Consider the following 12918-nt stretch of genomic DNA (forward strand, 5'->3'; position numbering starts at 1 on the left):
CAGCTGGGTAGTGAATGCACTGAATCCCCTTGTGGCATACTTGACTTTGCTCCATTTCTAACAGGACACGTCCAGGTTCCAAAATGAAGGTAATTTGTTTGCCCAGAAGTCTCCTTTTATGATGGAAGAAGGAGTTCTCTTGGTTTTAAATCAAAGTCGGAGCTGGCACCTCATTATATTAAAAATATTAAATCAAAAGCAGTACTTCATTGCTATAAAGTACCAAATGCATACCAGCTGCATATAACCATTAAGAACACACAGCTGTTTTAATGATGACTATAAAGAAATTTTAATTGAATCAGGCATGGTGTCTCACACTGTAATCCTAGCTACTTGGGAGGCACAGTAGGAGGATTATGGTTTGAGGCCAGCCTAGCAAAAAGTTAAGGAGACATACCCCTCATTTGAATAAAAAAAGCCAGAGATGATGACACTTACCTATACTCCTAGCTAAGTGAAGTGTAGGTAGGAGGATCACAGTCTGAGGCTAGCCCTGAACAAAAATAGGAAACCCTGTCTGAGAAATAACTAAAAGCAGAATGTGCCTCAAATACTAGTGTCTGCCTAGCAAAGCCCTGAGTTCAAACCCCGACACCAATAAAAAAGAATGTAATGGAATGTTGGATGGCAGTTTCAGATCTAGTCTAAAACTTAGTTTATTTCTGAATTTTGACTTGGCTGGGCAACAGCAAAGTCTTAATTTCCCCAGAGGAAAGGGGAGATGTTACTCATTCTATTTTATGACAATGGGTACTCTAGATCTAGATTGTAAAAAGTCAGTGAAGTCACAATCTTCTGAACCAAATACTCAAGGCTTACAAAAAAGTTCAGCAGGAGAAAGCTTCCTTCCCACGGGCTGAAGCTCCTGCTAACCCACTGCGGGTCTTTGGTTGCCATTCTGGATGTAACACATTGTTTTTTAGGTTTCTTCTCTGGCTTTTAAAATAGTATCTATTTAAACACAAACACACATGTGGGTTTTAGATTCCATCTTTATGAAACTTGGAACATTTCTAATAGAACCCCAGGATCTCACAGGATAATGTGTAAACCATTGCCAGAGCCCCCAGCGTCACAAGTTATTTTGAGGGCCTTTGGGAAGGAGTTATTTGATGAAACGACAGCCTTTTTTTTTTTGGCCTTTTCCTCCCAAATGTCAGACTCAATGTGATCCATCAATATTTATTGAGTGCCTGTGCCCCTAGAGGCATAGCAGCGTGCTTGGTTTCAGAATGAAGGTCATATAATTTTGTAAGACAAATTAACAACCCAGTCTAGATTAAGATTTGGGAGGGGGCATAGAAGTTTAGTCTCAGAAAAAAGTCCTTGGACCTAGGCTTCAGGCAACAGTGGCTTGTGTTTATAGAATCTCACTAAATAGCTTTTACCTCAGAGTGACATTAGAGCATAGTTCTAACTGCCTCTGTTGGGGAATTGCTTTTTTTTGGGGGGGGGGGGTCGGTCATGGGGCTTGAAACTCTGAGCCTGGGCGCTGTCCCTGAGCTCTTCAGCTCAAGGTGAGCACTCTACCAGTTAAGCCACAGTACCACTTCCAATCTTCTGGTGGTTTACTGGAGATAACAGTCTCACGGACTTTCCTGGCCAGGCTAGGGTTGAACCACAATCCTCAGATCTCAGCCTCCTGAGTAGCTAGGATTATGGGCATGAGCCACGGGTGCCGGATGGGAATAGCTTTTTTGGGGGGGAGGGGAGTCTTCAACATGTCAGCCTCATACACAGCCCCACACTGAGCAAAATTATGATTCTATTGAGTAAGGAACGGATTCATTTTCTTCCCGTAACTTGGCTGTTTTGATCCTAAGCAGGAATGCAAGGCAACTGGTAAGTACATGGTCTCTAGCAAATTGGCTTCTGAACTTGGAGAATGGCATCTGGTGGTTCCTATAAAGCTAAGAGGTACCAGACCCTTCCAGTGACCAGGATAGAGAAGGGGCACAGACAGAGACTACCATTTGCTCTTAGAGACTGCCTGAAAGGGAAGCTTGCAGTAAGTTATTGGTGGTGACACAGTTTTCTTAGGAGGAGAGAATGCTGAGCAAGCCTCAAAGACAGAAAGGGAGAACAGTCACTTTTCGAATCACAGGCTACGTAGGAAGGGCAAGAAGGCAGTATTAAGTTGGAATACTGTAAAAGAGGAAGCAATCCTGGCACATAATTAAATGTTTAAATCACATTTGAACTGACAGAATGTTGCTAAGCGTTACAGCCATTGCCTGAACATCGGTGGATTTGAAGCTAGGAATCATACTAGTGTATATTTCCATGTAAGTGGTATTTGGGAATGATCTAAGTATACACAGTATACACAGTGGATTTGTGCATTACTGCATAGAAGATACGGGCTGGCCAGGCAGCTGGATGGAGCAATCATGTTTTTTCTCCACTCCCACATATCCTGGTAGCATAAAAAGGGTAATAACTTAAGACTGGAAAGAGTGGGAAACCTCATCTTTTTTGAAGTCGGTGCTGGTTTTTATTAATACAAACATTTCCCTAGACTTTCTGTACTTCAAATATCCAAATGTATTCAGAAGGAATCATGACTGAGGTTGTTTCCACCACACTTCTGTAGAATTCGGCAGTGGCTTCTTCCTCAGAACTGTGGTCAGAGACAAAGGTGAGTAGCCTTAGTGGTCTGTGTGTACTAAGGCAGATTTGATTCTTGTTGGGTTTGTCTAGTGTATCTACAGATCCATGGTACTAATGAATGTTGGGTCTTTTGAAAGTGAAACACAGGGCTGGTATGCTTGTTGTTTTTGCTTTTGTTTGGGTTGGTTTTGAAATAGGGTTTCACTGTGTAGCTCAGGTTGGCCTAAAACTCAAGATCTTTTAGCCCCAGCCGTTTGGGTGTTATTATAGCCATGGCTATAATCAGCCAGTTGGTCAAATATAGGATAGGATTGCTTATATAGATAGGTAGATAAGTCTAGGTGGCCCCTTCACCCCCATTTGGTTCTGCTCTACTCCAACATAATGAAGGTCAAATAGCCATTGTTAATAACCTGTTTTTTCCAAGGTTATACGGCAGGTCTAGTGAGAAGGATGAACAGTGCACTTGAATGTGAAAACAAAACTTTATTTCCAATCCCCTTTTTGCAGACATTTTCTTTTATTGAGGTGAAATTCATATGATATACAATTGATCACTTCGGAGTGTACAATTCCAGAGGTATTTAGTGCATTTGCCGTGCTATAAAACCACCAGCTCTTGTTTCAAAACATACTCATCACTTCACAAATACACACCATACCCAAAAAGATGCCATGCCCCATACTCCAAGCCCAACCCCTAAATCACCTTAAGTCTTCTGTCTCTGGGTTTGCCTGTTCTGGACAGATATTAATGGAGTTATAGAATATATAACCTGGGCTGGGAAGGTGGCTCAGTGGTAGAGCGCTTGCCTTGCATGCTCAAGGCCCTGGGTTCGATTCCTCAGCACCACATAAGCAAAAAGAAAAAAGCCGGAAGTGGTGCTGTGGCTCAAGTGGTAGAGTGCTAGCCTTGAGCTGAAGAGCTGAGGGACAACGCCCAGGCCCAGAGTTCAGGCCCCATGACCGGACCCAAAAATAAATAAAATAAAATAAAATAAATAGTATATGACCTTTTGTATAAAACTTCATTGTACAATGTTTTCAAGGTTACAGCATGTTTTAGGACTATGCACCTGTTTTTATTTTTGCCAGTCCTGGACTTGAACTCAGGGACAAAGTGGTGTCCCTGAGCTCTTTTGCTCAAGGCTAGTGCTCTGCCACTTGAGCCACAGATCCACTTCTGGCTTTTTAGTGGTTAATTGGAGATAAGAGTCTCATGGATTTGCAGGTGTGCATGTCAGTCCTGCAGCTTGAATTCAGGGCCCGGGTGCTGCCCCTGAGCTTTTTCTGCTCAAGGCTAGCACTCTACCAATTGAGCCATAGCTCTACTTCCAGATTTTCTGGTCCTTAGAGACAAGTGTCTTACTGAGTTTCTTCCCTGGGCTGGCTTCAAACTATGATCCTGAGACCTCAGCCTCCCGAGAAGCTAGGATTTCAGGCACAAGCCACCTGTGTCTGGCTCATTATATTTCACAATGTATTTACCCATTCTAAGGACATCTGGTATTTCTACTTTTTGGCTCTTAGCAACAATTTCACTATAAAGAGTCCTGTATAAATTCTGTGTGGACAAAAGCCTTCATTTCTTGTAGGATTACTAAGTCATATAGTTCGGCTGTGTTTTAACATTTGAAAAATCACTAAACTGTTTTCCAAAGTGGTTACACAATTTTATACTCCTTCCAGCAATGTACACAGGATCTTTGTTCTCATCTTCTCCATGATTTCCTTTTCTCACATTAAATCCACCTCAGTAGCTATGATCTTATATCATATCAATATGTGTCACTGTTATGGTCTGGATAAGTACCTGCCAAAGTGTCTGCTAAAGGCTTAGTCTCCAGTTCATGGCACTGTTGGGAAGAATGGAACCTTTAAGGGGTGACCATAATGAAGCAAAGTCCAGTTACTAGGGAGCATGCCCTTAAAGGATTTATGAAACCAAGGCTTCTTTCCTGTCTTTGTTTTCCAGATGTCATGAGGTAAGCAGCTTCCCTACCCACTCACTCCCACTATGATGTGCTGCCTCACTACAGGCCCTAAACTATCTGAAAATAAAACTTCCAAACTGTGAGCCAAAATAAACACTTCCTTCTAGAAGTTTAAGATCTTGAGTATTTGTTACATTAACAGAAAGTGAATATACTCATTGTGGATTTAATTAGCATTTCTTTAATGACTAAGAATGTTAAACACTAATTCATGTGTTTATTGGCTGATTATGTATCTTACTTGGAGCAATAGCTACTCAAATTCCTTGTCCCATTTTTAACTGGATTACCTTTTTGCTGTTGTGTTTTAAGTCTTCTTCATATAGTAAGAATATTAAGTCATTATAAGAAATGTGACTTAATAAATTAAGATTGAGATAAGATACTGATTTGATCTCTGTTATAAGTTTCCTTAGAATTTCTATTTCTTCTTGGGTCAGTTTTAATAATTTTTGTTTTGAGGAATCTGTTCAATTTCATCACAATTATCAAATTTATTGAACTACAATTGTTTATGTTACCTTTTTTATTTTGTAAGGTTTTTTTAAAATAATATCCCGGCTTTCACATCTGATTTTGTTTTTTTTTAATTAATTTAGCTGAAGATCAAAGAAAAAACTATTTGTTTCACTGATTCTGTTTTTTCTATTATCTTTTACATTTGCCTCTGTTCTAATCTGCATTTCTTCCTTTTGGCTTAGTTTGTGTTTCTTTTTTCTCATCCCTTAAGTTTCATGCTTCAAGGAGAAAGTTTATGGGGCTTAATTTAGGGATCTTATTTCAGATTCTTCTCTTTTAATGTAGGTATTTTCAAGCTATAAACTTACCTCTAAACACTGCTTTCACAGTATCCTGTAAGTTCTAATATGTTGTGGGTTGTTTTGTTTTGTTTTTTTTTTTTTTTTTGGTCATGAGGCTTGAACTCTGGACCTGGGTGCTGTCCCTCAGCTCTTCAGCTCAAAGCAAGTGCTCTACCACTTGAGCCACAGCGTCGCTCCCAGCTTTTTCCATTTAAGTGGTGCTGAGGAATCGAACCCAGGGCCTCATGCATACAAGACAAGTACTCTACCACTGAGCCACCTTCCCAGCCCTATGTTGTGTTTTTGTTTTGATCTACTTTAAAGCACTTTCTAATTCCGCTAGCAATTTCTTGGACTTGTTGATTCTTTTTTTTTTTTGGAGGTCCGGTCGTGGGGCCTGAACTCTGGGCCTGGGCGCTGTCCCTCAGCTCTTCAGCTCAAGGCTAGCTCTCTACCACTTGAGCCACAGCACCACTTCCAGCTTTTTTCTTTTTGCTTATGTGGTGCTGAGGAATCGAACCCAGGGCCTCAGGCATGCAAGGCAAGCACTCTACCTCTGAGCCACCTTCCCAGCCCCTGTTGGTTCTTTTAGATTAGATCAGTTGTCTAATTTCTAGATATTTGCTGATTTCCCAGTTACTTCTGTTATCGGTTTATAACTTTATTCCATTTGATTGTAGAATATGCTTTGTATGATTCCATTCTTTAAAAGGTTTTTGAGAATTGTTTTTTGTTTTGTTTTTGTTTTGTCGGTTGTGGGGCTTGAACTCTGGGCCTGGGTGCTGACAATCAGCTCTTCAGCTCAAGGTGAGTGCTGTACCACTTGAGCCACAGCGCCACTTCTGGCTCTCTGGTGGTTTATTGGAGATAAGAGTTTCACAGATGCTCCTGCCCCAGCTGGCTTTGAACTGCGATCCTCAGATCTCAGCCTCCTGAGCAGCTAGGATTACAGGCGTGAGCCTCTGGCGCCCGGCTCTTGAGAATTTTTTTTTATGGCTTAACACATGATCTATCTTTTGGAAAATTGTATATTCTTCTGTGGTCTGTATATGTTGTAAGTATGTCTGGTTGGTCTAGTGTTAAGTCCCCTGGTTCATTATTAATCTTCTGCTTATTTGTTTTATCCTTTACATTGTAGGTCACTGAGGTTTCTAACTATAATTGTGGAACTATTTCCCTCTTAAATTCCATCAATGATTGTTTCATATACCTTAGGGCTATGTTGTTCTGTGCATACATGTTTCTAATTATTATATCTTTTTAATGAATTAATCATCAATAAAAATGTCCTTTACTTCTTGGTATAATATATTTTTGGTGCCAGTCCTGGGGCTTGAACTCAGGGCCTAGGCACTATCCCTGCACTTCTTTTGCTCAAGGCTAGTACTCTACTACTTGAGCTTCAGCTTTTTGAGTAATTTATTGGAGATAAAAGTCTCATGGACTTTTCTGTGTCATCTGGCTTCAAACCACAATTCTCAGATCTCAGCCCCCTGAGTAGCTGGATTACAGGTGTGAGACACCAGCATTGGGCAAGAGTTTTTGACAGAAAGATCTATTGCATTTGATATCATCTTACCACTACCTCAGCTTTATTTTTGCTACTGTTTCAATGGATTGTTTTCATTCTTTCAAGTTGAAACATATTCGTGTCTTTTGGACTGAATGGGCATGCAATTGCTTTTTTAAAAACCATTCTGCCAGTATTTACCTTTTAGTTTTTGAGTTTAATTTGCTTATCTTTAAAGTAATTGCTAATAATTAAGGACTGACTTAATTATTAATTAAGTTTTCTGTTTTCTATATATCATTTTGCTTCTTAATTTATACAATGGTGCCTTTCTTGTGATTGATGTGTATCATATCCATTTGATTCACTCTTCATTTCTTTATATTTTAAAGTTATTTTCTTCATAGAGATTTTTAGTTTACATTTTAAATGTATAACAGTCTACTTTGGTTACTTTCTTTACCATTTTCCATTCAAGTAGACTTTATTTTTTAGAGTGGTTTCAGGTTCACAGCAAATTTGAATAGAAAGAATGAAAAATCCCTCCACACGTAATCTCTGCTATGTCTCACACCAGAATGATACATCTGCTACAACTGGTAAACCTCCATTGTCACATCCTTATCATCCCACATTAGGGTATTAATACTCTTAGTATTGTACAATGGGTTATGAAATGTATCTACCATCATAGTATCATAGAGAATAATTTTGCTGCCTTAATAATTCTGTGCTTAGCCTAGTCATCTCTTCCTCATCCAAATACCCAGAGACCAATGACTTTGATTAACCTTTTGAAATAACAACAGTCAACATTTATTGAGTGCTTACTATGAACAAAGAACATTTTAATAGCCTACAGAAATTATCATTCTATCAAGATTAGCCAAGGCCACTTAGCTAGAAAGTGGCAAAGTCAGGATTCAAACCAAGTTTGTAAGCTCTGGAGGCTGAATTTTTACCATTTGCTCTGTGTTTTGATGAGGATGAGGGTGGTGATTATGGTGGTTATGATAGGAGTGATGGTAGTGGCGGTGTTTAACATTGATGGAAGCAGTGCTTATAATGTTTTGCCAGGCACCGTGTCAAGCATCTTCAGTATTTTATTTACTGTTTATTCTTGTTATCTGACACATAAACAAACTGAGGCTCAGTTGAGCTTAGAAAACCTCTCTCAAATGCACAGAACCTACTGAATGAAGGCTAGTGACTATCACTGAAAAATTATTACCCATCCACTCTCTCTCTCTCTAGGGCTAGAGATAGCCGATCTATATGTAGGCCTAGGTCTATTCCTGAAAACTGATTAGTTGGTATGGTTTTTGCAATTCAAAATACAGTGGCTTACCCAGATATTATATGGGTGTTTCTTTTATAAGAGCACATATTAAGGTCTGATGACAGTGCTGTCCCATGAGCAGGGCAAACTCTGCCCTTGGCTGTCCAGCCTTGGTTACTGTTTTTCTAGTCAGGGGAAGACTGCCCTCAGGCTTCTGGGTGCATGAGTATTGCTCAGAAATAGCCCCCTAATCGGCCTCATCAGCTTTGAAGGAGGCCACAGCAGGAGGGGCCTAAGTAGGCCAACACTTTAACCTAGTTACGTGAGGGCAGCTGTAATCTGGGCTGATCATGTCTTGCTAAGCACTCTAGGGGAAAATTTCCAAAAGCAGTTTCTTGCATCCAAGTATCCCTGGATCATAGTACAGATACTCCTTTCTTTTTCTAGAAGAGCATGGCCTAAAGGTTACAAGGGCCAAGCTTCATTAGCAAGGCCGCCAAGACTGAGGGAAGGCTGGCTGCAGTTTCCACTTACAATGGAGAACTCCTGGCTTGGGCTTCCTGCCTAAGCCAAAGTGCTGCTTTTCCTTGAAAGGCCCCTGACTCACCTACTCCACCTTGTTTGCAGAAGCAAGGAAATCATCGCCTTCCTGTGTGGGGTCCTGACAGCTACTCACATCAAACTAACAGGTTCTGGACTGGCTGGGCTCTGCTGCCTTTGTGCCCCTACTGCCATCCGCTCACCTCATATCTGGCAATGCCTAGCTTTAAAAGTTCCTGGGGGAATTAGCCTGAGCTGTCTGGCCAGACTGTGGTTGAGAAATAAAGAAAGCAGAGTTGTTGGGGCTGGCTTGGCCTGGCCTGTCTGGCTCCCTTCCTGTCTTTTGGCATGATGGGCTTCCTTATGCAGGTGCATTCTCTCTTCACTCTCATGTCCCACAAACCATCTGTCTCATGAGACAGCTCAACAAAGTGGGCCCCCTCTAGGCAGGAAATAGAAAGTACGCCTCTCCTAATCTTCCACAGAGGACAGAGTTAGGTTTGTGTTTTTTTTGTTCTTTGAGACAGGGTCTCCCTGTGTTGCCCAGGTTCTCCTTGAGCACCTCATTCTCCTGCCTGACCCTTTTGAGTGCTAGGATTATAAGCATTTAACCACCCTCACACTCTTTTAGAACAGTGTTCGAATGAGGTCAAATGCTAAAAGTTGAGTTTGTAATTTTTTACCCCAGAGGCATTTCCTAGGGGTAGATGAGGAAGAGTCCAAGTTAACAATTCTAGTATTCCATCAGCTCTAAGCTTAGGTCATAAGATGCCCCTTATTTTTTCTATCACTGAAAGAGAAACACACTACTGATTAAGCTGTCATGACACTGACTATAAAGTTTATCCAAATTTTAGAGATGTTAAGACATGAAAGAAACATACATCTTAAAACCAAAAATTTACCACTTCTGCCCCCCCCCCCAAGGACATATGGCATATCAGGGCACAAAGTTGAATACAACCAAAGCCCCAGCAAGTGTCTGCTCTAAGAACATGTTTGGTAAGCTTGGTGTGTGAAAATCAGGGGCCCTTGTACTAGACTGACTTTATAAAGTCCCTCATACCTCATCCCATTGGATTTGGCCCAGCTACCTGTGGAGCAGGCAGGGCTTGAGGAATTTAGTACCATTTTCCAAATAGAGACCAGAGAGCTCTCATTTGGCCAAGAGCAGCGGGGACTAAGAAAGGGAGAATCGGGAGCAGAGTTCCCTGACTTCTACAGAACAGCCACTATCGTAAGTGGCTTTTAAAAACTTCCCTGATGAAACAGATATGACTGGAGGTGTCTTAGGTGAAACAAAGGAAGGCCAGAGAGCCACCCACTCTGCTCACATCGATCTGCCATTCCCAGAAAGGGCCTCTAAGGCATCTCCCATAACTCCTGAGGTGCTAAGGAACAACTTCTAACCCTCTGGAGAATGTCTTATTCTTGTCGTATCAAGGTGTCATTTCATACCTTTCAGTGTATCATAACTGTTTCATTTTGGACAAAAGCACTGATGTAGATGGCCAGGTCAAAGATATGACTTAGAGTCTGTAAGCTTAAAGTAAGAGCAAAAAAAGGAAGAAAAAGTTTGGGATTATGATCTTGGGTGAGGCCTGGGCATTAAGATTCTAAATGTTTTTTCAGATGACAACGGCAACAGTTATAAGCTTGTTTTACCAGAGGTGTGGTGACCTGGCCCTGAATGTTTATTTTACATGGGGCACGATGCTAGAGAGCTCAAGTCTTTCTAAAAATGCAATAGCTGAGAGCTCAGAGCTCCTGAGCATGAGAGAAAGAGATGCTGAAGACAAGGCAAAGGTAGAGACCTCTGTAGATTTCTGGGAAGAATTGGCGGGGTGGAGAGCCAGCAGGGGAACTGGTGGCTGGCACACAAGTGGAGCTGGAGTTGGATGGTTATATGGTAGAAGAGATCTGTGGCTCATACTATTGCCCCTGTTACTTGGCAGTGATATATTAAGACAGGATACACCCTCATCACTGAGCCTACGTTGTGAAATGCCATGGTTCCTGACTGGCTGTCACACAGGAGGGGCAGGACTGAAATTAGGGAGTCAGCCACAGAGAACATCCATTGCCAAAATGAATGATCTCTGCTATTTTTCTATCTAGGAGGCTCAAAAGTCCCTGTGTCCAGTGGCTCAGATACCAACAGTGAGGAATTTCAAGGCTAGGCAGAATGGTGATTGGGGGCAGAGTAAGGGTAGGCAGTCACAGGAGTCTTTAAATTTGGATAAGGTCTTGCCTGTTGCCAAAGTTAGGGAACCACATATATCCGATGGATAAACCATTCTGTTTGTCAGATTGATATCTGTGGGTCTCTCTGCTCCTTTGCTGGCCCTAGCAAACCAAGCCAAATAAAAAACTCACTAGTAACCTGGTTATTATCATTCTAAGCTGCTTGCTACCCTACACAGAGGTGAAGGACAAAGTCCATGAACTGGTGAGGCTTCTACCCTGTCAACTCTGGCCACGTGTGGTGGTGTATGCCTATAAGCACAGCACTCAAGAGGTTGAGACAGGAGGATCATGAATGCAAGGCCAGCCTGGGCTACATAGCAACGTTCAGGCCAATGTGAGCAACAAAACCAGACCCTGTCTTTAAAAAAAGCCATGAAGTGCAAGTATGATTCAAGTGGTAGTACAGCAGCCTTGAGCAGAAAAGCCAATTAAGAACATGAGACCCTGAGTTCAAGCCACAGTACTAGGGCACACACACACACACACAGACACAGACACAGAGCCATAAACAAGACAGTTGCTGATGGTTACCATCTGTAATCCCAGCTACTTAGCAGGCTGAGATCTGAGGATCATGGTTCAAAGGCAGCCTGAGCAAGAAAGTCCATGAAACTCTTATCTCCAATAAAACACTTGAAGGCTGGAGTAGAGCTGTGGCTTAACTGGTAGAATGCTAGTCCTGAGCAAAAAGAAGCTCAGGGACAGAGCCCAGGCCCTGAGTTCAAGCCCCAGGACCAGCATAGCATACCCAGAAAAAGCCAAAAAAAAATTCTACCTACATAGTATTCCCTGGAGAAGAAGTGAGGTCTCCTGGATGTGAATATACTGCTACTAAGGTGATAGAAGAGCAACTCTCACCCCTTAGCCAGAGGGCTGGAGAAAGGTTGGGTAAAACAGTTGGGCTTACTGCCCGCCCCCCTCACAAAAGCATCTCCTGGCCCAAAATAGCAATTACACAGAGCCCAGAAGAAAAGCAGGAAATATGTCATGAGTAAAAAGCCTGGCATGAGAGGAAAAACAATAACATCCCAGGCATACACAAGAGAATTCAAGGGAAAAGCAATGGCTTATGTCTTCCTTGGTGACAATGAAATCTCCAACCACTTTTCATGACTCAGTTAGATTCTTGGTTGCCGAGTACCTTCATCTGGCCTACAGTGGATACTGGGGATCAAACCAAGAGCACTGGGCATGATAAGCACTGGCTCCACATCTGAGCCACACTTCATGGTCTTCTAACAATACTTTTATGAAACAAATGCCTTAGACCTTGAATCAGAGACCATCTTTCCCTCAAGGACTCAAGACAGATAGAGCCCAGCCATGAGAGACCTAAGGAGGCAAATGGCGCTTATAGGGAGCACTGGGTGCTTTAAGAGCAAAGTGGATACTGGACTGAAGCTCCATGGAGACCTGCACAAAATGGCCAGCATTGGAGCTGAGACTAGGATGGAGATGGAGAATGGGAAACTGAGAAAAATGAAACAGTTCAAAGGCTAAGTAAACAAAGGAGTTACAAAGTAATGAAAAGGGTTGGAGCAAGAGGGCTCTATGCATGCTTCTTTGGGGGAGTGTGGGAGTAAGAAAGGAAGCTAAAACTACCGATAGCCTGTGTTCTAGCCTCCATATGAGAAGCTCAGATTAGTGAGGAAGTCAGATTTGCATTAGAAAGGCTGGGACATGCAGGAGGCAGACCAAACTATAGGAGGAATGGACCACAGGGCCAGAAGCCCCAGTCTTAGGGAGGGATGGCAGTGGCCTTTGGCAGGCCTCTCTCTTAAAAAGGAAATTCTGTGAAGGCCAGAAATAAACTTCCCTCATTACGTCTTTAGTAGCTTCTTTCTCCCACCCTCTCCCACCTATTCTTGTCTGGCCCCTCATGCCGAGACCACTATACTCCCAGCCTCTGACTCTGTCTTGACACTGTGTAGGGTC

Source organism: Dipodomys spectabilis, unplaced genomic scaffold (genome assembly GCF_019054845.1).
Source record: "Dipodomys spectabilis isolate Male_0828 unplaced genomic scaffold, ASM1905484v1 ptg000132l, whole genome shotgun sequence".
In the NCBI taxonomy this organism is placed as follows: Eukaryota; Metazoa; Chordata; class Mammalia; order Rodentia; family Heteromyidae; genus Dipodomys; species Dipodomys spectabilis.